The 20,010-nt window shown below is 55.8% G+C and overlaps 12 non-coding genes across 12 annotated transcripts; all 12 read left to right on the top strand.

The window, feature by feature from the left end:
• Positions 1 to 4,001: 4,001 nt before the first annotated feature.
• Trnal-uag (transfer RNA leucine (anticodon UAG)) lies at positions 4,002 to 4,083 on the top strand. Its single transcript has one exon. It is a non-coding gene; the product is annotated as a tRNA-Leu (tRNA).
• An 80-nt stretch (positions 4,084 to 4,163) lies between these two features.
• On the top strand, positions 4,164 to 4,245 carry Trnal-cag (transfer RNA leucine (anticodon CAG)). The gene has a single exon. It is a non-coding gene; the product is annotated as a tRNA-Leu (tRNA).
• A 717-nt stretch (positions 4,246 to 4,962) lies between these two features.
• On the top strand, positions 4,963 to 5,034 carry Trnah-gug (transfer RNA histidin (anticodon GUG)). Its single transcript has one exon. It is a non-coding gene; the product is annotated as a tRNA-His (tRNA).
• Positions 5,035 to 5,792: 758 nt separating this feature from the next.
• Trnal-uag (transfer RNA leucine (anticodon UAG)) lies at positions 5,793 to 5,874 on the top strand. The gene has a single exon. It is a non-coding gene; the product is annotated as a tRNA-Leu (tRNA).
• An 80-nt stretch (positions 5,875 to 5,954) lies between these two features.
• On the top strand, positions 5,955 to 6,036 carry Trnal-cag (transfer RNA leucine (anticodon CAG)). Its single transcript has one exon. It is a non-coding gene; the product is annotated as a tRNA-Leu (tRNA).
• Positions 6,037 to 6,318: 282 nt separating this feature from the next.
• Positions 6,319 to 6,390, top strand: Trnae-cuc (transfer RNA glutamic acid (anticodon CUC)). Its single transcript has one exon. It is a non-coding gene; the product is annotated as a tRNA-Glu (tRNA).
• A 6,590-nt stretch (positions 6,391 to 12,980) lies between these two features.
• Trnal-uag (transfer RNA leucine (anticodon UAG)) lies at positions 12,981 to 13,062 on the top strand. The gene has a single exon. It is a non-coding gene; the product is annotated as a tRNA-Leu (tRNA).
• An 80-nt stretch (positions 13,063 to 13,142) lies between these two features.
• On the top strand, positions 13,143 to 13,224 carry Trnal-cag (transfer RNA leucine (anticodon CAG)). Its single transcript has one exon. It is a non-coding gene; the product is annotated as a tRNA-Leu (tRNA).
• Positions 13,225 to 13,941: 717 nt separating this feature from the next.
• Positions 13,942 to 14,013, top strand: Trnah-gug (transfer RNA histidin (anticodon GUG)). The gene has a single exon. It is a non-coding gene; the product is annotated as a tRNA-His (tRNA).
• Positions 14,014 to 14,771: 758 nt separating this feature from the next.
• Positions 14,772 to 14,853, top strand: Trnal-uag (transfer RNA leucine (anticodon UAG)). The gene has a single exon. It is a non-coding gene; the product is annotated as a tRNA-Leu (tRNA).
• Positions 14,854 to 14,933: 80 nt separating this feature from the next.
• On the top strand, positions 14,934 to 15,015 carry Trnal-cag (transfer RNA leucine (anticodon CAG)). The gene has a single exon. It is a non-coding gene; the product is annotated as a tRNA-Leu (tRNA).
• Positions 15,016 to 15,297: 282 nt separating this feature from the next.
• Positions 15,298 to 15,369, top strand: Trnae-cuc (transfer RNA glutamic acid (anticodon CUC)). The gene has a single exon. It is a non-coding gene; the product is annotated as a tRNA-Glu (tRNA).
• The last annotated feature ends 4,641 nt before the right edge of the window (positions 15,370 to 20,010 follow it).

The raw sequence follows: 20,010 nt of genomic DNA, 5'->3' as shown, positions 1-20,010 counted from the left end.
TTTACCTTCCACCGGATGGTGCTGTCGCACAGCATGTCCTGGCTGCTCTGATAGCCCAACTGCCGCCACCTGTCTTGTTGCTGGGCGATTTCAATGCCCACAACCCTCTATGGGGTGAGACTGTCTCCGATGACCGCGGTCGTGCCGTGGAGCATTTGTTGGCTCAGCTCGACCTTAGCCTCTTGAACACCGGTGCTCCCACGCATTTCAGTGTGGCCCATGGCTCGTTCTCGACCATCGATCTCTCTCTTTGCAGCCCCAGACTTGTCCCATCCCTCCACTGGAGAGTGCATCCTGACCTGTGTGGTAGTGACCATTTTCCCATCTATTTGTCACTGCCCCAGTGTCATTCTTCTGGGCGCCTGCCCCACTGGGCTCTCCACAGGGCTGACGGGCTGGGTTTTACTTCCGCGGCAACCATTGAGTCTCCCCCACAGGGTGACATTGACGAGGTGGTCCGTGTCTTAACCACGTCAATCATTTCGGCGGCCGAGGCTGCCATCCTCCACTCTTCTGGACTCCCTCGGAGGAAGGCTGTACCCTGGTGGTCGCCGGAGATTGCTGAGGCTATTCGCGACCGTAGGAGGGCCCTCCAGCCTCATAGGCGGCACCCGTCTCTCGAGACACTCATCGCCTATAAGAGGCTCCGTGCCTTCGCCCGTCGTCTTATTACACGGCGTAAGCAGGAGTGCTGGGAGAGGTACGTCTCATCCCTGGGCTCCCGTGTCTCCCCCTCGCTCATGTGGTCCCGGATACGGCGGATTTATGGACACCAGACCCCTATGGGTGTCCCTGGGATCTCCTTGGACGGCGCTGTCTGCACGGACGCTGCCGCCATTGCTGAACACCTTGCTGCGCACTTTGCTAAGAGCTCTGCGACTGCAACTTATCCAAAATGGTTCAAATGGCTCTGAGCACTATGGGACTCAACTGCTGTGGTCATAAGTCCCCAAGAACTTAGAACTACTTAAACCTAACTAACCTAAGGACAGCACACAACACCCAGCCATCACGAGGTAGAGAAAATCCCTGACCCCGCCGGGAATCGAACCCGGGAACCCGGGCGTGGGAAGCGAGAACGCTACCGCACGACCACGAGATGCGGGCTGCAACTTATCCCCCCGCCTTTCGCTCTCTCAAGGAGCGAGCCGAGCAGACGCCGTTATCGTTTCGCACACGTCGTTCTGAAAAATACAATGCTCCTTTCAGCGAGAGGGAATTCCTCGCCGCCCTCGCCGATTGCCCTGATACAGCACCAGGACCGGACTGCATCCATACACAGATGCTGAAGCATCTCTCCAGGGACTGCCAGAGACACATCCTCACCATCTTTAACCGCATTTGGAGCGAGGGCGTGTTCCCGTCGCAATGGCGTGAGAGTCTTATTGTCCCCATCTTGAAGCCCGGTGCGGACCCACTGGCGGTGGACAGCTATCGTCCCATTACCCTCACCAACGTTTTGTGCAAATTGCTCGAACGTATGGTGGCGCGGCGTTTGTGTTGGGTCCTTGAGTTGCGCGGTCTCCTCGCTCCATCCCAGGGTGGCTTCCATCGGGGCCGGTCTGCCACGGACAATTTGGTGCGGCTGGAATCTGCTATCTGTACGGCCTTTGCCCGACGTCAGCATCTCGTTGCTGTATTTTTCGATCTGCGGAAGGCCTTTGACACCACATGGAGGCATCACATCCTTGCTACGTTGCATGAGTGAGGTCTTCGTGGTCGGCTCCCGGCTTTTCTTCAAACCTTTTTATTGCGCCGCTCTTTCCGGGTGCAAGTCGGTGCCGCCTCTAGTTCATCTTATATACAGGAAAATGGGGTCCCGCAGGGCTCGGTGTTGAGCATCTCCTTATTTCTAGTGGCCATTAATGGTCTGGCTGCAGTCGTGGGGTCGTCGGTGTCTCCTTCTTTGTATGCCGACGACTTCTGCATCTCCTTTAGCTCCACGACTACGGGAGTCGCCGAACGCAGGCTGCAAGTAGCCGTTCGCAAGGCAGCTTCATGGGCTCTGACTCATGGTTTTCAGTTCTCTGCAGCCAAGACTCGAGTTATGCACTTCTGCATGCGTCGGACGGTCCACCCTCATCCTGAACTTTACCTCAATGGGCACCTGCTTGAAGTGGTGGAAACTTGCCGCTTCTTAGGACTCGTGTTTGATGACCGGCTCACATGGGTTCCTCATATTACTCAGCTGAAGCAAAAGCGCTGGCGGCACCTCAACGCCCTCCGCTGCCTCAGCCACACTTCTTGGGGTACGGATCGCTGCACGCTGTTGCGATTGTACAGAGCTCTTGTGCAGTCCAGGCTTGATTATGGGAGCCTGGCCTATGGGTCTGCATCGCCCTCAGTGTTGAAGTTGTTAGACCCAATACACCACTGTGGGGTTCGGCTTGCAACTGGCGCTTTTCGTACGAGCCCCGTGGATAGTCTACTGGTGGAGGCCGGGGTTCCCCCGCTGCGGATTCGCCGCCATAGGCTGCTCGCCGACTATGCTGTCCATGTGCATTGCTCGCCGGACCATCCCAATCGTCGCCTGCTATTCCCTGTCACGGTCCTCCATCTGCCCGAACGGCGACCTCGGTCTGGGCTTTCCATAGCTGTCCGCGTCCAGTCCCTGCTGTCAGAACTGGGCTCATTCCCTCTTCTGCCTCCCTTCCGGGTCCGTGCACCTACGCCTCCCTGGTGTTTGCCCCGTCCGTCCGTCCGTCTGGACTTGGCACAGGGACCCAAGGACTCGGTTCCGCCTGTGGCCCTCCGTCGCCGTTTTCTTGCGCTCCTCGCCTCATTTCCGGGCTGTGAGACTGTCTACACTGATGGTTCCCTGGTTGATGGTCGCACTGCCTACGCTTTTGCTCATGCTGCCCATGTTGTACAGCGCTCCTTGCCGGCTGGCTGCAGTATTTTTACTGCAGAGCTGGTGGCCATATTGCGCGCTCTCGAGCTTATGCGTTCCTGCTCAGGTACGTCCATCGTCATCTGCAGTGACTCCCTGAGCAGCCTCCAGGCCATCGACCGCTGCTATCCCTCTTCTCCTCTGGTGTCCTCTATTCGGGAGTCTGTTTCCACCATTACCCGCTCTGGTCGTTCGGTGCTTTTGTTTGGACGCCAGGTCACGTTGGCATCCCAGGGAATGAACGTGTTGACAGGCTGGCCAAAGGGGCGATCGACGCCCCAGCTTTGGAGATCGGCCTTACGGCTCGCGACCAGCGGCTGGGTGTTGCGCCGTAAGGTGCTTAGGATGTGGGCTGCTAAGTGGCGTGGCATGACAGCCCCGAATAAACTGCGGGCTGTCAAGGAGACGACCGATGTGTGGCGTTCCTCCCTGCGGGCTTCTCGCAGGGACTCTGTAATCCTGTGTCGGCTGCGCATCGGCCATACCTACCTGACGCACGGCCATCTTTTGCGTCACGAGGATCCCCCCCTGTGTCGGTGTGGGTCCCGGCTGACGGTCGCCCACATTTTATTGGAGTGTCCCAGACTGCGCACCCTCCGGCAGTCTTTTAATCTCCCAGGCACTTTGCCTTTGCTTTTATGTGACGATGCCTCCACGGCTGACAATGTTTTACATTTTATCCGTGATAGTCCTTTTTATGGTTCCATTTAGGTGGTCCTGCACCTTTCCTTTTCTGTGTCTTTTGTCCTCGCGTCTCTCAATATTTGTTGCTATTTTGTTGTGTCGTCGGATGGTTGCCTCTTTTCCTTTTTTTTTGTTCTTGTGGTCAGTCAACCAGTCTCCGGCCATCTTCTTTTCGTCTGTTTCTTTCTGTCTGGTGTTCGTCTGTACTCTTCTTTTCTGTAGTGTTCGTTGCCTAATTTGTGTTCTTTAGTGCCTGGGGGGGGGGGGGGGAGTCTCCTTCCCCTTGGGGTTTTATCTGCTCCGCTACTTTATGTCTCGCCTGTTTTTGGAATTGGGGACTGATGACCTTAGCTGTTTAGTCCACCTTAAACATACCAATAACCACCTTTGTACTACAAAGGAAATGTTTCGCAGCTCATGCTCCAGTGGTAACGTGGCCGAGCGGTCTAAGGCGCTGGTTTTAGGCACCAGTCTCTTCGGAGGCGTGGGTTCGAATCCCACCGTTGCCAATTTTTACGTCTCACTTTTGTGCCGCTGCGGTGTGTTCTCGTGGCGTAGGACGCAGCTCTTGTGACGCGCGTGTTGTGTAGGTAGCGTGGCCGAGCGGTCTAAGGCGCTGGTTTCAGGCACCAGTCTCTTGAGAGGCGTGGGTTCCAACCCCACAGCTGCCAAACGTGTAATGTTTCCTGTGTCGAAGACAGCTACGCTTATTGCCTGCAAAGAAAACAGCACAACAAGGCGTGAGCTTCTGCTTCGTGAATTGCCGTAGAACAGTGCGTGGTGCAACGACAGGATTTGTAGGCGCCTTTTGCTCTCATCATTGCTGGCGTTCGTCTCCACGAAATGCGTCCGGAGCACACCGTTCTATAACGTGAGAGAGTGGATTTTTTACAGTTGTCGTCAGTTAACCGTGCGTGGTTGCTGCGTTCGCTGGAAGAGCGCTGCCGCCGTTATCCGGTGCGGTCTAGTGGCTAGGATACCTCGCTCTCACCCAGGAGGCCCGGGTTCGATTCCCGGTACCGTAAATGCGCGTTTTTGTTGCTCCTCTCTCGACTTTGCTCGACTGACGCGTGCAGAAAGCCACTTTAAGTATGATTCGTGGCAACACCTGACGGCGAGAGAGATGCGGCATCCATCCACTTGTTATCCAGCCACATACGGGTACCTGTAGTCAAGAGGCTTGGAGGACTGCAAGACATTGCCACGGAGGTGAATGCAGCTAACCACTGTAGTTAGTGTCCTGACAGCGCAGCAACGTTCATTTGCTCGTATACACGTGATGCGGACCGTGTCTGACACTGCTGTGGCGTACACCTTGGCCTAGGCTTTGCTGTGTATCGCCACTTGCATTCCTGCCAGCTGCTTTCGTGGGTGGCTTCGTGGCCGTGGCCGTGATCGTCTAGTGGTTAGGACATTGCGTTGTGGCCGCAATAACCCAGGTTCGAATCCTGGTCACGGCAATTTTGAAAGTTTTGCCTTACTGCCGTTGCAATAGCGATAGTGCACGAGTACTCGAAATGACAGTGCTCTCTTGATTTTGTCACTCGTGTTCCGCAGGCCGCAGTTTGCACTATCACTTCCTCACCAACACGTAATGTCGCCTCCCAGAGCGCAGACGTCCGCTGCTCTCTGTAGTCGAAAAGGGCAGTTGTTTTGAAGTGCGATGGATGAGCAGCCAGCCCCAGCAGAACAGGAAGCTGTGGCGTGCACTGTTTCTACAAATGCTAGGAACACTGGTGCCCATTGCAGCGCACGTAGCATGGCCGAGCGCTCTATGGCGCTGGTTTAAGGCACCAGTCTCTTCGTAGGCGTCGGTTCGAATCCCAGCGCTGCCAGGGGTTTTGCTGTAGTCGTGTTAACCTGCCGCTTTCTCTTCACGTGTAACCTCCTTGAGCTCACATATGTTTGTTACATGGAGCATTCTAGCTCCGCCTGACAGGTACAGCTATGATACTTTAGTGGTTACGGAAAGCCCAGGTTCGAAACCTGGTCACAGCACGAAAACGTCTCTCGATGCTGTCTCCTTAACTACGACAGCTACAGACAAGTGGCGTCGCTACCATACGGCGGGCACGGCATTTTCTTGTTGTGGATGGCCTAAAGAGACGCTTCCAGTGGGAGAGCAGTGGAAATACATGGCACAGCGATTGCCAAGACACTTACATTTCGGAGTGATCTTTGTACTACAAAGGAAACGTTTCGCCGCTCGTGCTCCAGCGGTAACGTGGCCGAGCGGTCTAAGGCGCTGGTTTTAGGCACCAGTCTCTTCGGAGGCGTGGGTTCGAATCCCACCGTTGCCAATTTTTACGTCTCACTTTTGTGCCGCTGCGGTGTGTTCTCGTGGCGTAGGACGCAGCTCTTGTGACGCGCGTGTTGTGTAGGTAGCGTGGCCGAGCGGTCTAAGGCGCTGGTTTCAGGCACCAGTCTCTTGAGAGGCGTGGGTTCCAACCCCACAGCTGCCAAACGTGTAATGTTTCCTGTGTCGAAGACGGCTGCGCTTATTGCCTGCAAAGAAAACAGCACAACAAGGCGTGAGCTTCTGCTTCGTGAATTGCCGTAGAACAGTGCGTGGTGCAACGACAGGATTTGGAGGCGCCTTTTGCTCTCATCATTGCTGGCGTTCGTCTCCACGAAATGCGTCCGGAGCACGCCGTTCTATAACGCGAGAGAGTGGATTTTTTACAGTTGTCGACAGTTAACCGTGCGTGGTTGCTGCGTTCGCTGGAAGAGCGCTGCCGCCGTTATCCGGTGTGGTCTAGTGGCTAGGATACCTGGCTCTCACCCAGGAGGCCCGGGTTCGATTCCCGGTACCGGAAATGCGCGTTTTTGTTGCTCCTCTTATGCGACTTGTCCCGACTTTGATCGACTGACGCTACGCTGACGCGTGCAGAAAGCCACGTTAAGTATGATTCGTGGCAACACCTGACGGCGAGAGAGATGCGGCATCTATCCACTTGTTATCCAGCCACATACGGGTACCTGTAGTCAAGAGGCTTGGAGGACTGCAAGATATTGCCACGGAGGTAAATGCAGCTAACCACTGTAGTTAGTGTCCTGACAGCGCAGCAACGTTCATTTGCTCGTATACACGTGATGCGGACCGTGTCTGACACTGCTGTGGCGTACACCTTGGCCTAGGCTTTGCTGTGTATCGCCACTTGCATTCCAGCCAGCTGCTTTCGTGGGCGCCATCTTATTCGTCGTTGCATTGCAGTCCTGCCCGCTATCCATCGCTTGGGCATGGATACGCACCTGCGTACACTTTCTGCCAAACACTGTGCAGGGCCATTTTCTGCACTGACGGCGACCATGGACCACATGTCACCTAACATCCAGCACGGTAGCCAGTCCGTTGTGGTGGGGCCGCCATGTACCCTCTTGGTTGTAGCCCCCTGACAACACAGGGATCGCTCTACTGATGCCTGCGCCGTTAACTCCCCACGTATGCCAAGGAGTAGATGCCCATCTCCCTGGGGCATCGGGACTCCCGGCAATGGCCACCCTGCCAGGTGGCCTTTGCTATGGCTGGGTGGCGCCCGTGGGGAGGGCACTTGGTCGGAGTAGGTGGCATCAGGGTGGATGACACGCAATGAAGCGTGGCACATCTTCTCTTGCTGGTGGCCAGCCACCAGCAGTCTCTAAGCGTTCGAGGGCCCATTTTAAAGGTAACGTTTATGACCCCAAATCGTTCCCCTCCCTCGCCACACCATGGGAGGAACGAAAGGCATTGCATGAAAGTGAGACATATTCGCCCAGATATCTTGTCTGTACCAGAGCTGATGGGGAATCTTTTATATCCGTGAAGCCTCAGTTCTTTGTAGAGCATTTAGAGGACAAGTTTGGGGAGGTGGAGGGCTTGTCCAAGATGCGGTCCGGATCGGTGTTGATAAAAACGGCATCCTCCGCCCAGTCGCGGGCCTTGCTCGCTTGTACTAAGCTGGGGGATGTCTCCGTCACTATCACTCCCCATAAAAGTCTGAATATGGTGCAGGGCATTATCTTCCACAGGGATCTCCTTTTACAGTCCGATGACGAGCTGCGCGCCAACTTGGAGCGCCGAGGTGTCCATTTCGTCCGGCGTGTCCACCGGGGTCCAAGGGATCGTCAATTTGCCACCGGTGCCTTCATCTTGGCCTTCGAGGGTGACACGTTACCTGCGAAGGTCAAGGTGATGGTGTACCGTTGTGATGTCAAGCCATATATCCCTCCCCCGATGCGGTGCTTCAAGTGTTGGAAGTTCGGCCATATGTCTTCACGCTGTGCTTCCGACCTCGTCTGCCGCGATTGCGGTCTACCATCCCATCCTGATCATCCCTGTGCCCCGCCTCCAATCTGTGTGAACTCTGGTGCGCACCATACGCCTTGCTCGCCAGACTGTCCGATTCTGCAGAAGGAGCGGAAGATCACGGAAATCAAGACTCTCGACCGCCTGACGTACACTGAGGCGAAGCGGAAATATGATCGGCTTCATCCAGTGTGCATGACAGCTTCTTATGCCGCAACTGTCGCTCCAGTCAGCTCTCCGAGTCGAAGTCCCACACCTGCCCCCTTGATGGTGGGGGGCACTAAACCCACTGTTGCTCCTGCTCCATCTACTTCAGGAGTAACACCCCCCCAACCATCGGGGACATCAGTTCCCCCTTCCCAGCCGGAGAAGCGTAAGACTTCTTCGGCTACTCTCGTAAGAAAGGGGTCCCTTGGGGACCTCCCTTCGCAAGTTCCGACCGGTACCAAAGCCGACAGCTGCAAGTGGCTCAAACAACCGCCGGTCCCTGGTCGTCGGGACACACGGTCGTCGTCTGTCCCTGAGACTGACCCAGTGACGCCCTCCCAGCCTGAACCACCAAAGGCACAGCGCGAGAAGCAGAAGAAGAAGAAACTCCCCAAGGCTACCGACATTGCGGTGGCACCCATTCCACCGCTTCCTACAGGCTCTGCGTCTGAGGATGAGGTGGAGATTCTGGCGTCCGCTGAGGACATGGATCTCGCCAGTCCCTCGGACGCAATAGCTGGCTGTTGTACAGGTGGTGAGTCAGTTGCAGCATGGGCCCCGGAGGCGTAATCTGCCTCCCCAGTCCCTTCACGCCTTTCCCATCCATGGCTAATACCATCCTCCAGTGGAACTGCAGCGGTTTCTTACACCATCAAGCTGAGCTCCGCCAACTTATCAGCCTTCATTCTTTCCTTTGCATTGCTCTGCAGGAAACTTGGTTTCCAGCAATGCGAACCCCCGCCCTCCGTGGCTATCGGGGTTATTTTAAGAACCGGGCAGCTTATGAAAGGGTGTCTGGTGGCGTCTGCATATATGTCCTTAACTCTCTTCACAGCGAGTTTGTACCTCTACAAACAGCTTTAGAGGCTGTCGCTGTTCGGGTGTGGACGCCACAGGCTATTACCGTCTGCAGTATTTACCTTCCACCGGATGGTGCTGTCGCACAGCATGTCCTGGCTGCTCTGATAGCCCAACTGCCGCCACCTGTCTTGTTGCTGGGCGATTTCAATGCCCACAACCCTCTATGGGGTGAGACTGTCTCCGATGACCGCGGTCGTGCCGTGGAGCATTTGTTGGCTCAGCTCGACCTTAGCCTCTTGAACACCGGTGCTCCCACGCATTTCAGTGTGGCCCATGGCTCGTTCTCGACCATCGATCTCTCTCTTTGCAGCCCCAGACTTGTCCCATCCCTCCACTGGAGAGTGCATCCTGACCTGTGTGGTAGTGACCATTTTCCCATCTATTTGTCACTGCCCCAGTGTCATTCTTCTGGGCGCCTGCCCCACTGGGCTCTCCACAGGGCTGACGGGCTGGGTTTTACTTCCGCGGCAACCATTGAGTCTCCCCCACAGGGTGACATTGACGAGGTGGTCCGTGTCTTAACCACGTCAATCATTTCGGCGGCCGAGGCTGCCATCCTCCACTCTTCTGGACTCCCTCGGAGGAAGGCTGTACCCTGGTGGTCGCCGGAGATTGCTGAGGCTATTCGCGACCGTAGGAGGGCCCTCCAGCCTCATAGGCGGCACCCGTCTCTCGAGACACTCATCGCCTATAAGAGGCTCCGTGCCTTCGCCCGTCGTCTTATTACACGGCGTAAGCAGGAGTGCTGGGAGAGGTACGTCTCATCCCTGGGCTCCCGTGTCTCCCCCTCGCTCATGTGGTCCCGGATACGGCGGATTTATGGACACCAGACCCCTATGGGTGTCCCTGGGATCTCCTTGGACGGCGCTGTCTGCACGGACGCTGCCGCCATTGCTGAACACCTTGCTGCGCACTTTGCTAAGAGCTCTGCGACTGCAACTTATCCAAAATGGTTCAAATGGCTCTGAGCACTATGGGACTCAACTGCTGTGGTCATAAGTCCCCAAGAACTTAGAACTACTTAAACCTAACTAACCTAAGGACAGCACACAACACCCAGCCATCACGAGGTAGAGAAAATCCCTGACCCCGCCGGGAATCGAACCCGGGAACCCGGGCGTGGGAAGCGAGAACGCTACCGCACGACCACGAGATGCGGGCTGCAACTTATCCCCCCGCCTTTCGCTCTCTCAAGGAGCGAGCCGAGCAGACGCCGTTATCGTTTCGCACACGTCGTTCTGAAAAATACAATGCTCCTTTCAGCGAGAGGGAATTCCTCGCCGCCCTCGCCGATTGCCCTGATACAGCACCAGGACCGGACTGCATCCATACACAGATGCTGAAGCATCTCTCCAGGGACTGCCAGAGACACATCCTCACCATCTTTAACCGCATTTGGAGCGAGGGCGTGTTCCCGTCGCAATGGCGTGAGAGTCTTATTGTCCCCATCTTGAAGCCCGGTGCGGACCCACTGGCGGTGGACAGCTATCGTCCCATTACCCTCACCAACGTTTTGTGCAAATTGCTCGAACGTATGGTGGCGCGGCGTTTGTGTTGGGTCCTTGAGTTGCGCGGTCTCCTCGCTCCATCCCAGGGTGGCTTCCATCGGGGCCGGTCTGCCACGGACAATTTGGTGCGGCTGGAATCTGCTATCTGTACGGCCTTTGCCCGACGTCAGCATCTCGTTGCTGTATTTTTCGATCTGCGGAAGGCCTTTGACACCACATGGAGGCATCACATCCTTGCTACGTTGCATGAGTGAGGTCTTCGTGGTCGGCTCCCGGCTTTTCTTCAAACCTTTTTATTGCGCCGCTCTTTCCGGGTGCAAGTCGGTGCCGCCTCTAGTTCATCTTATATACAGGAAAATGGGGTCCCGCAGGGCTCGGTGTTGAGCATCTCCTTATTTCTAGTGGCCATTAATGGTCTGGCTGCAGTCGTGGGGTCGTCGGTGTCTCCTTCTTTGTATGCCGACGACTTCTGCATCTCCTTTAGCTCCACGACTACGGGAGTCGCCGAACGCAGGCTGCAAGTAGCCGTTCGCAAGGCAGCTTCATGGGCTCTGACTCATGGTTTTCAGTTCTCTGCAGCCAAGACTCGAGTTATGCACTTCTGCATGCGTCGGACGGTCCACCCTCATCCTGAACTTTACCTCAATGGGCACCTGCTTGAAGTGGTGGAAACTTGCCGCTTCTTAGGACTCGTGTTTGATGACCGGCTCACATGGGTTCCTCATATTACTCAGCTGAAGCAAAAGCGCTGGCGGCACCTCAACGCCCTCCGCTGCCTCAGCCACACTTCTTGGGGTACGGATCGCTGCACGCTGTTGCGATTGTACAGAGCTCTTGTGCAGTCCAGGCTTGATTATGGGAGCCTGGCCTATGGGTCTGCATCGCCCTCAGTGTTGAAGTTGTTAGACCCAATACACCACTGTGGGGTTCGGCTTGCAACTGGCGCTTTTCGTACGAGCCCCGTGGATAGTCTACTGGTGGAGGCCGGGGTTCCCCCGCTGCGGATTCGCCGCCATAGGCTGCTCGCCGACTATGCTGTCCATGTGCATTGCTCGCCGGACCATCCCAATCGTCGCCTGCTATTCCCTGTCACGGTCCTCCATCTGCCCGAACGGCGACCTCGGTCTGGGCTTTCCATAGCTGTCCGCGTCCAGTCCCTGCTGTCAGAACTGGGCTCATTCCCTCTTCTGCCTCCCTTCCGGGTCCGTGCACCTACGCCTCCCTGGTGTTTGCCCCGTCCGTCCGTCCGTCTGGACTTGGCACAGGGACCCAAGGACTCGGTTCCGCCTGTGGCCCTCCGTCGCCGTTTTCTTGCGCTCCTCGCCTCATTTCCGGGCTGTGAGACTGTCTACACTGATGGTTCCCTGGTTGATGGTCGCACTGCCTACGCTTTTGCTCATGCTGCCCATGTTGTACAGCGCTCCTTGCCGGCTGGCTGCAGTATTTTTACTGCAGAGCTGGTGGCCATATTGCGCGCTCTCGAGCTTATGCGTTCCTGCTCAGGTACGTCCATCGTCATCTGCAGTGACTCCCTGAGCAGCCTCCAGGCCATCGACCGCTGCTATCCCTCTTCTCCTCTGGTGTCCTCTATTCGGGAGTCTGTTTCCACCATTACCCGCTCTGGTCGTTCGGTGCTTTTGTTTGGACGCCAGGTCACGTTGGCATCCCAGGGAATGAACGTGTTGACAGGCTGGCCAAAGGGGCGATCGACGCCCCAGCTTTGGAGATCGGCCTTACGGCTCGCGACCAGCGGCTGGGTGTTGCGCCGTAAGGTGCTTAGGATGTGGGCTGCTAAGTGGCGTGGCATGACAGCCCCGAATAAACTGCGGGCTGTCAAGGAGACGACCGATGTGTGGCGTTCCTCCCTGCGGGCTTCTCGCAGGGACTCTGTAATCCTGTGTCGGCTGCGCATCGGCCATACCTACCTGACGCACGGCCATCTTTTGCGTCACGAGGATCCCCCCCTGTGTCGGTGTGGGTCCCGGCTGACGGTCGCCCACATTTTATTGGAGTGTCCCAGACTGCGCACCCTCCGGCAGTCTTTTAATCTCCCAGGCACTTTGCCTTTGCTTTTATGTGACGATGCCTCCACGGCTGACAATGTTTTACATTTTATCCGTGATAGTCCTTTTTATGGTTCCATTTAGGTGGTCCTGCACCTTTCCTTTTCTGTGTCTTTTGTCCTCGCGTCTCTCAATATTTGTTGCTATTTTGTTGTGTCGTCGGATGGTTGCCTCTTTTCCTTTTTTTTTGTTCTTGTGGTCAGTCAACCAGTCTCCGGCCATCTTCTTTTCGTCTGTTTCTTTCTGTCTGGTGTTCGTCTGTACTCTTCTTTTCTGTAGTGTTCGTTGCCTAATTTGTGTTCTTTAGTGCCTGGGGGGGGGGGGGAGTCTCCTTCCCCTTGGGGTTTTATCTGCTCCGCTACTTTATGTCTCGCCTGTTTTTGGAATTGGGGACTGATGACCTTAGCTGTTTAGTCCACCTTAAACATACCAATAACCACCTTTGTACTACAAAGGAAATGTTTCGCAGCTCATGCTCCAGTGGTAACGTGGCCGAGCGGTCTAAGGCGCTGGTTTTAGGCACCAGTCTCTTCGGAGGCGTGGGTTCGAATCCCACCGTTGCCAATTTTTACGTCTCACTTTTGTGCCGCTGCGGTGTGTTCTCGTGGCGTAGGACGCAGCTCTTGTGACGCGCGTGTTGTGTAGGTAGCGTGGCCGAGCGGTCTAAGGCGCTGGTTTCAGGCACCAGTCTCTTGAGAGGCGTGGGTTCCAACCCCACAGCTGCCAAACGTGTAATGTTTCCTGTGTCGAAGACAGCTACGCTTATTGCCTGCAAAGAAAACAGCACAACAAGGCGTGAGCTTCTGCTTCGTGAATTGCCGTAGAACAGTGCGTGGTGCAACGACAGGATTTGTAGGCGCCTTTTGCTCTCATCATTGCTGGCGTTCGTCTCCACGAAATGCGTCCGGAGCACACCGTTCTATAACGTGAGAGAGTGGATTTTTTACAGTTGTCGTCAGTTAACCGTGCGTGGTTGCTGCGTTCGCTGGAAGAGCGCTGCCGCCGTTATCCGGTGCGGTCTAGTGGCTAGGATACCTCGCTCTCACCCAGGAGGCCCGGGTTCGATTCCCGGTACCGTAAATGCGCGTTTTTGTTGCTCCTCTCTCGACTTTGCTCGACTGACGCGTGCAGAAAGCCACTTTAAGTATGATTCGTGGCAACACCTGACGGCGAGAGAGATGCGGCATCCATCCACTTGTTATCCAGCCACATACGGGTACCTGTAGTCAAGAGGCTTGGAGGACTGCAAGACATTGCCACGGAGGTGAATGCAGCTAACCACTGTAGTTAGTGTCCTGACAGCGCAGCAACGTTCATTTGCTCGTATACACGTGATGCGGACCGTGTCTGACACTGCTGTGGCGTACACCTTGGCCTAGGCTTTGCTGTGTATCGCCACTTGCATTCCTGCCAGCTGCTTTCGTGGGTGGCTTCGTGGCCGTGGCCGTGATCGTCTAGTGGTTAGGACATTGCGTTGTGGCCGCAATAACCCAGGTTCGAATCCTGGTCACGGCAATTTTGAAAGTTTTGCCTTACTGCCGTTGCAATAGCGATAGTGCACGAGTACTCGAAATGACAGTGCTCTCTTGATTTTGTCACTCGTGTTCCGCAGGCCGCAGTTTGCACTATCACTTCCTCACCAACACGTAATGTCGCCTCCCAGAGCGCAGACGTCCGCTGCTCTCTGTAGTCGAAAAGGGCAGTTGTTTTGAAGTGCGATGGATGAGCAGCCAGCCCCAGCAGAACAGGAAGCTGTGGCGTGCACTGTTTCTACAAATGCTAGGAACACTGGTGCCCATTGCAGCGCACGTAGCATGGCCGAGCGCTCTATGGCGCTGGTTTAAGGCACCAGTCTCTTCGTAGGCGTCGGTTCGAATCCCAGCGCTGCCAGGGGTTTTGCTGTAGTCGTGTTAACCTGCCGCTTTCTCTTCACGTGTAACCTCCTTGAGCTCACATATGTTTGTTACATGGAGCATTCTAGCTCCGCCTGACAGGTACAGCTATGATACTTTAGTGGTTACGGAAAGCCCAGGTTCGAAACCTGGTCACAGCACGAAAACGTCTCTCGATGCTGTCTCCTTAACTACGACAGCTACAGACAAGTGGCGTCGCTACCATACGGCGGGCACGGCATTTTCTTGTTGTGGATGGCCTAAAGAGACGCTTCCAGTGGGAGAGCAGTGGAAATACATGGCACAGCGATTGCCAAGACACTTACATTTCGGAGTGATCTTTGTACTACAAAGGAAACGTTTCGCCGCTCGTGCTCCAGCGGTAACGTGGCCGAGCGGTCTAAGGCGCTGGTTTTAGGCACCAGTCTCTTCGGAGGCGTGGGTTCGAATCCCACCGTTGCCAATTTTTACGTCTCACTTTTGTGCCGCTGCGGTGTGTTCTCGTGGCGTAGGACGCAGCTCTTGTGACGCGCGTGTTGTGTAGGTAGCGTGGCCGAGCGGTCTAAGGCGCTGGTTTCAGGCACCAGTCTCTTGAGAGGCGTGGGTTCCAACCCCACAGCTGCCAAACGTGTAATGTTTCCTGTGTCGAAGACGGCTGCGCTTATTGCCTGCAAAGAAAACAGCACAACAAGGCGTGAGCTTCTGCTTCGTGAATTGCCGTAGAACAGTGCGTGGTGCAACGACAGGATTTGGAGGCGCCTTTTGCTCTCATCATTGCTGGCGTTCGTCTCCACGAAATGCGTCCGGAGCACGCCGTTCTATAACGCGAGAGAGTGGATTTTTTACAGTTGTCGACAGTTAACCGTGCGTGGTTGCTGCGTTCGCTGGAAGAGCGCTGCCGCCGTTATCCGGTGTGGTCTAGTGGCTAGGATACCTGGCTCTCACCCAGGAGGCCCGGGTTCGATTCCCGGTACCGGAAATGCGCGTTTTTGTTGCTCCTCTTATGCGACTTGTCCCGACTTTGATCGACTGACGCTACGCTGACGCGTGCAGAAAGCCACGTTAAGTATGATTCGTGGCAACACCTGACGGCGAGAGAGATGCGGCATCTATCCACTTGTTATCCAGCCACATACGGGTACCTGTAGTCAAGAGGCTTGGAGGACTGCAAGATATTGCCACGGAGGTAAATGCAGCTAACCACTGTAGTTAGTGTCCTGACAGCGCAGCAACGTTCATTTGCTCGTATACACGTGATGCGGACCGTGTCTGACACTGCTGTGGCGTACACCTTGGCCTAGGCTTTGCTGTGTATCGCCACTTGCATTCCAGCCAGCTGCTTTCGTGGGCGCCATCTTATTCGTCGTTGCATTGCAGTCCTGCCCGCTATCCATCGCTTGGGCATGGATACGCACCTGCGTACACTTTCTGCCAAACACTGTGCAGGGCCATTTTCTGCACTGACGGCGACCATGGACCACATGTCACCTAACATCCAGCACGGTAGCCAGTCCGTTGTGGTGGGGCCGCCATGTACCCTCTTGGTTGTAGCCCCCTGACAACACAGGGATCGCTCTACTGATGCCTGCGCCGTTAACTCCCCACGTATGCCAAGGAGTAGATGCCCATCTCCCTGGGGCATCGGGACTCCCGGCAATGGCCACCCTGCCAGGTGGCCTTTGCTATGGCTGGGTGGCGCCCGTGGGGAGGGCACTTGGTCGGAGTAGGTGGCATCAGGGTGGATGACACGCAATGAAGCGTGGCACATCTTCTCTTGCTGGTGGCCAGCCACCAGCAGTCTCTAAGCGTTCGAGGGCCCATTTTAAAGGTAACGTTTATGACCCCAAATCGTTCCCCTCCCTCGCCACACCATGGGAGGAACGAAAGGCATTGCATGAAAGTGAGACATATTCGCCCAGATATCTTGTCTGTACCAGAGCTGATGGGGAATCTTTTATATCCGTGAAGCCTCAGTTCTTTGTAGAGCATTTAGAGGACAAGTTTGGGGAGGTGGAGGGCTTGTCCAAGATGCGGTCCGGATCGGTGTTGATAAAAACGGCATCCTCCGCCCAGTCGCGGGCCTTGCTCGCTTGTACTAAGCTGGGGGATGTCTCCGTCACTATCACTCCCCATAAAAGTCTGAATATGGTGCAGGGCATTATCTTCCACAGGGATCTCCTTTTACAGTCCGATGACGAGCTGCGCGCCAACTTGGAGCGCCGAGGTGTCCATTTCGTCCGGCGTGTCCACCGGGGTCCAAGGGATCGTCAATTTGCCACCGGTGCCTTCATCTTGGCCTTCGAGGGTGACACGTTACCTGCGAAGGTCAAGGTGATGGTGTACCGTTGTGATGTCAAGCCATATATCCCTCCCCCGATGCGGTGCTTCAAGTGTTGGAAGTTCGGCCATATGTCTTCACGCTGTGCTTCCGACCTCGTCTGCCGCGATTGCGGTCTACCATCCCATCCTGATCATCCCTGTGCCCCGCCTCCAATCTGTGTGAACTCTGGTGCGCACCATACGCCTTGCTCGCCAGACTGTCCGATTCTGCAGAAGGAGCGGAAGATCACGGAAATCAAGACTCTCGACCGCCTGACGTACACTGAGGCGAAGCGGAAATATGATCGGCTTCATCCAGTGTGCATGACAGCTTCTTATGCCGCAACTGTCGCTCCAGTCAGCTCTCCGAGTCGAAGTCCCACACCTGCCCCCTTGATGGTGGGGGGCACTAAACCCACTGTTGCTCCTGCTCCATCTACTTCAGGAGTAACACCCCCCCAACCATCGGGGACATCAGTTCCCCCTTCCCAGCCGGAGAAGCGTAAGACTTCTTCGGCTACTCTCGTAAGAAAGGGGTCCCTTGGGGACCTCCCTTCGCAAGTTCCGACCGGTACCAAAGCCGACAGCTGCAAGTGGCTCAAACAACCGCCGGTCCCTGGTCGTCGGGACACACGGTCGTCGTCTGTCCCTGAGACTGACCCAGTGACGCCCTCCCAGCCTGAACCACCAAAGGCACAGCGCGAGAAGCAGAAGAAGAAGAAACTCCCCAAGGCTACCGACATTGCGGTGGCACCCATTCCACCGCTTCCTACAGGCTCTGCGTCTGAGGATGAGGTGGAGATTCTGGCGTCCGCTGAGGACATGGATCTCGCCAGTCCCTCGGACGCAATAGCTGGCTGTTGTACAGGTGGTGAGTCAGTTGCAGCATGGGCCCCGGAGGCGTAATCTGCCTCCCCAGTCCCTTCACGCCTTTCCCATCCATGGCTAATACCATCCTCCAGTGGAACTGCAGCGGTTTCTTACACCATCAAGCTGAGCTCCGCCAACTTATCAGCCTTCATTCTTTCCTTTGCATTGCTCTGCAGGAAACTTGGTTTCCAGCAATGCGAACCCCCGCCCTCCGTGGCTATCGGGGTTATTTTAAGAACCGGGCAGCTTATGAAAGGGTGTCTGGTGGCGTCTGCATATATGTCCTTAACTCTCTTCACAGCGAGTTTGTACCTCTACAAACAGCTTTAGAGGCTGTCGCTGTTCGGGTGTGGACGCCACAGGCTATTACCGTCTGCAGTATTTACCTTCCACCGGATGGTGCTGTCGCACAGCATGTCCTGGCTGCTCTGATAGCCCAACTGCCGCCACCTGTCTTGTTGCTGGGCGATTTCAATGCCCACAACCCTCTATGGGGTGAGACTGTCTCCGATGACCGCGGTCGTGCCGTGGAGCATTTGTTGGCTCAGCTCGACCTTAGCCTCTTGAACACCGGTGCTCCCACGCATTTCAGTGTGGCCCATGGCTCGTTCTCGACCATCGATCTCTCTCTTTGCAGCCCCAGACTTGTCCCATCCCTCCACTGGAGAGTGCATCCTGACCTGTGTGGTAGTGACCATTTTCCCATCTATTTGTCACTGCCCCAGTGTCATTCTTCTGGGCGCCTGCCCCACTGGGCTCTCCACAGGGCTGACGGGCTGGGTTTTACTTCCGCGGCAACCATTGAGTCTCCCCCACAGGGTGACATTGACGAGGTGGTCCGTGTCTTAACCACGTCAATCATTTCGGCGGCCGAGGCTGCCATCCTCCACTCTTCTGGACTCCCTCGGAGGAAGGCTGTACCCTGGTGGTCGCCGGAGATTGCTGAGGCTATTCGCGACCGTAGGAGGGCCCTCCAGCCTCATAGGCGGCACCCGTCTCTCGAGACACTCATCGCCTATAAGAGGCTCCGTGCCTTCGCCCGTCGTCTTATTACACGGCGTAAGCAGGAGTGCTGGGAGAGGTACGTCTCATCCCTGGGCTCCCGTGTCTCCCCCTCGCTCATGTGGTCCCGGATACGGCGGATTTATGGACACCAGACCCCTATGGGTGTCCCTGGGATCTCCTTGGACGGCGCTGTCTGCACGGACGCTGCCGCCATTGCTGAACACCTTGCTGCGCACTTTGCTAAGAGCTCTGCGACTGCAACTTATCCAAAATGGTTCAAATGGCTCTGAGCACTATGGAACTCAACTGCTGTGGTCATAAGTCCCCAAGAACTTAGAACTACTTAAACCTAACTAACCTAAGGACAGCACACAACACCCAGCCATCACGAGGTAGAGAAAATCCCTGACCCCGCCGGGAATCGAACCCGGGAACCCGGGCGTGGGAAGCGAGAACGCTACCGCACGACCACGAGATGCGGGCTGCAACTTATCCCCCCGCCTTTCGCTCTCTCAAGGAGCGAGCCGAGCAGACGCCGTTATCGTTTCGCACACGTCGTTCTGAAAAATACAATGCTCCTTTCAGCGAGAGGGAATTCCTCGCCGCCCTCGCCGATTGCCCTGATACAGCACCAGGACCGGACTGCATCCATACACAGATGCTGAAGCATCTCTCCAGGGACTGCCAGAGACACATCCTCACCATCTTTAACCGCATTTGGAGCGAGGGCGTGTTCCCGTCGCAATGGCATGAGAGTCTTATTGTCCCCATCTTGAAGCCCGGTGCGGACCCACTGGCGGTGGACAGCTATCGTCCCATTACCCTCACCAACGTTTTGTGCAAATTGCTCGAACGTATGGTGGCGCGGCGTTTGTGTTGGGTCCTTGAGTTGCGCGGTCTCCTCGCTCCATCCCAGGGTGGCTTCCATCGGGGCCGGTCTGCCACGGACAATTTGGTGCGGCTGGAATCTGCTATCTGTACGGCCTTTGCCCGACGTCAGCATCTCGTTGCTGTATTTTTCGATCTGCGGAAGGCCTTTGACACCACATGGAGGCATCACATCCTTGCTACGTTGCATGAGTGAGGTCTTCGTGGTCGGCTCCCGGCTTTTCTTCAAACCTTTTTATTGCGCCGCTCTTTCCGGGTGCAAGTCGGTGCCGCCTCTAGTTCATCTTATATACAGGAAAATGGGGTCCCGCAGGGCTCGGTGTTGAGCATCTCCTTATTTCTAGTGGCCATTAATGGTCTGGCTGCAGTCGTGGGGTCGTCGGTGTCTCCTTCTTTGTATGCCGACGACTTCTGCATCTCCTTTAGCTCCACGACTACGGGAGTCGCCGAACGCAGGCTGCAAGTAGCCGTTCGCAAGGCAGCTTCATGGGCTCTGACTCATGGTTTTCAGTTCTCTGCAGCCAAGACTCGAGTTATG

The sequence above is a fragment of the Schistocerca nitens genome, chromosome 1 (genome assembly GCF_023898315.1).
Source record: "Schistocerca nitens isolate TAMUIC-IGC-003100 chromosome 1, iqSchNite1.1, whole genome shotgun sequence".
NCBI lineage: Eukaryota > Metazoa > Arthropoda > Insecta > Orthoptera > Acrididae > Schistocerca > Schistocerca nitens.
The sequence above is the reverse complement of the archived record's forward strand: the minus strand, read 5'-3'. Positions and strand labels throughout refer to the sequence as shown.